The sequence below is a fragment of the Amphibalanus amphitrite genome, unplaced genomic scaffold (assembly GCF_019059575.1).
Source record: "Amphibalanus amphitrite isolate SeventyFive unplaced genomic scaffold, NRLGWU_Aamphi_draft 001174F_arrow, whole genome shotgun sequence".
Classification (NCBI taxonomy): Eukaryota; Metazoa; Arthropoda; class Thecostraca; order Balanomorpha; family Balanidae; genus Amphibalanus; species Amphibalanus amphitrite.
In genome coordinates this window covers 123,055-126,266 of record NW_024882668.1, presented here as the reverse complement: position 1 = coordinate 126,266, position 3,212 = coordinate 123,055, and positions in this window count along the sequence as shown.

Here is a 3,212-nt window from a genome sequence, read left to right as displayed (position 1 = left end):
GTGTGCCCCTGAGGTCATCTCAGGTCATGAAAGGTCTTCAGCAGTTTTTTTTTTACTATAACTTTTGATTTGACAGAGACGTGTTAGAGCAGTGAAAACACGGGGGCTAAACCGTTGATCTGAGGTCAAATCTGAGGTCAATCAGAGCGGTGCCCTCTGGGGGCTTAACCGTTGATCTGAGGTCAAATTTGAGGACATGTTGGCGAAAGAGCGTTAAAAGAGCTATCGAATGCGCTTTTACACGGCGCTGTAGCTCTATTGGTTCCAGAGTTAGCCGTCGAATGTTTAAAATCGTTGAAATCGACAAAATTTGCCTTTGATGAGCTCTGGTGACTTGAACTTTGCCCTAACCTTAAAATGACCGAGTGTTTTCCTTCTTATTTTTGACGCTCTTTCGATTGCCGCTTACCGCGTGTCGCTCTACGTGGCCCAGGAGCCGAGTTAGACGGAGGGGCGTGAAACGCCACCCCCCCCCCCCTCAGCACTCGGGATGAAATGGGCCTAACATTTTCATAGTAAACGTAAAAAAAAAAATGTTTAATAGGTAATGCAAAAAATATCATCTATTATATGAAATATTTGCGAAACCCTCAACATCATCCCCATTAGTGCCGAGCTCCCAACGACGACCATAAAAAACGTCCCCATCCCGTCAGCGTAGGTTTATCATAAGGATGCTAAGATTTAATTTCCAATCGGCAATCCGAAGCTGAAATGATGGAAAGCAAATTTACATTTTACATACGAAACAAGCTGACACAACTAAATATTTTCTCTCTCGCTCCCTCTCACTGATTTACCCATTACCTACCCTCTCTCTCTCATTTTACCCTTCCTGGTTTTCCTTTTCTGCCTCTCTGTTTACTCTTCCCGTCCTTATCCCTTCCCTCCAGTCTTTCTTCTCTCTCTCTCTCTCTCTCTCTCTCTCTCTCTCTCTCTCTCTCTCTCTCTCTCTCTCTCTCTCTCTCTCTCTCTCTCTCTCTCTCTCTCCCCCCTCTCTCCCTCTCTCCCATCTCTCTCCCTTTCCCTCTCTCCCTCACCCTCTCCCTCTCTCTCTTCCACTCTCTCTCCTCTTTCTCTCTTTCTCTCTCTCTCTCCCTCTCTCTCCCTCTCTCTCCCTCTCTCTCCATCTCCTTCTCTCTCCCTCTCTCTCCCTGTTTCTCTTCCACTCTCTCTCTCCCTCTCTCTTTCTCTCGCTCTTCCTCTCTCTCCCTCTCTCTCTCTCTCCCTCTCTCCCCTCTCCCTCTCCCACTCTCTCTCTCTCTCTCTCTCTCTATCTCTCCATCTCTCTCTCTCTCCCGCTCTCTCCCTCTCCCTCTATCTCCCTCTTTCTCTTCCACTCTCTCTCTCTCCTCTCTCTCTCTCTCCCTCTCTCTCTCTCTCTCTTTCCTCACAATATTCTCGACTGCCACAGCGTTGTAGAACTTGTTTCCAGACAGGTCCAGGCGCTCCCCACTCCGCAAGCCCCAGCCCACACGGCTCAACCGCCCAAACACCCTCCGGCGGATGACCTCCGACTTCGGCGACCTGACCCCAGCCGACCGTACCGATCGCGTCCCTCTCCACGCCTCCGCCCCGCTTCCCCCACTACAACTGCGTAGTAATTGTAGCGTCTGCAAAGGTCACGTGACATTATTTACTTCTGCGGTTTGTTCGGCTGACAAGAGATGGCACTAGTGGTCTGTGGATCAGAGGCGGGCTAGGTTCTACGACTTCTTGGGGCAACTTTAGGGCAGAAAAGACGTTTTTTGGCTCCTCATCCCAAAATGCTTCGAACATACAAAAACAAGTTAGATATTCGAAAATCAGAGGACCAAACCGATCGTTTGACGTATCTTGCTCGACTGAGAATTGATCGGTCTTCAAACTACTGAGCAAAAACGAGGTGATTAGTAGCAAGTGCTGGTGACTGTACTTAACGGTTCCTTAAAAATGTCCGCCTCCTTTTCAATGGTTTGCGCGAAGACACAATGCCAGAATCAACCAATCAATACCAGAATTTTAATTGCGCAGCGAGTCAGAGGTGCCCTCAATCCTCAATACACATAGCATAGCACACACTAAATGTAGGCATAGTCACCAGCACTTGCTACCCATCACCCGCGGACGGCGGGGGAGCAAGCTACCACCGCCCCTGAGAGACTAGCGCCGCCATGCGCCAAGGAGTGGAAACACCACGTGACTGAGGCCACGTGAGGGAAGGGTCACGTGATGGAGGGGCGGGGCATAGCAGCTTTTGCGCCCGACACCAACTGAAATGCCGCGCTGTGATGGGGCGCCTTAGCATAAATGAAACCCGGCCGTCAGAATCAGCTGTTCGCCTTATATGGAAAGTGAGCCTGTGCGTCTCACTGCTCTGTGTTGGTTTGAGAGCCACGGCACCATACGAATTGTGGGCCCCTTTGAACGGGTCACCGCCCGAGGCACTGAGGCGACAGCTGTGCCGAGCAAAGTCTAGCCTGGCTGGAGAGGTGGGCCAGGAAAATTGCGATCGAGCAGCCACTGGGACTTGGATTGGTATTTGGTATTATTATCTAACCGCGACAAACGATGTCAGCAGCCTCTATTCGTGTCATAGACAGACAACGTGGGCAGTGCCCAATCAAAGCTACTAAACGAATCAGTTAAGAACTTGGCGAGGTTACCAGACCTCATAAAAAGTGTTTACATTCGTTTTTGATTGGCAAATGGCATACAAGCCCGCTGTGATGGACCAAAAAAAGAAGCTGAACAGTGCATACAATTTCTTAAAAGCTCAACGGCTTAAAAATTTAAAATATAAATGCTAGAACTCAGCCTGCATGTGTAAACTCTGGTCCGGCGCAGGCAGGAAGATTATATTGCCACTTGCAATTCCGTTACTCTGTAATTTAAAAAAAAAGAGTTCAGAGAGACTGTGAGAGCAGAAATTGAATGAAAGCCCGACGCCTCGTTGGGGGAGGGAGGGGGGGGGGGCGAAACGGACCATCTCTCTTTTTCAGTCGATATCTCCTAATCTGTAGCAGATTTCGCCACCAGTCTTTCGTCACCAGCCTAAAAATGATGCCCTTCCGGGCATCATTTTTACATCTTGTGACCACATTTTTCCAAAGTCTTTGAAAGCTTAGCCACAAAGGACGTCAGATTCATGTCATGTTCTGCCATTTTCGACCCAAAAAAGGCTTAGCGGGAAGAACTATCACGCCTACAGCTTTGAAGATAACGAAAAATGT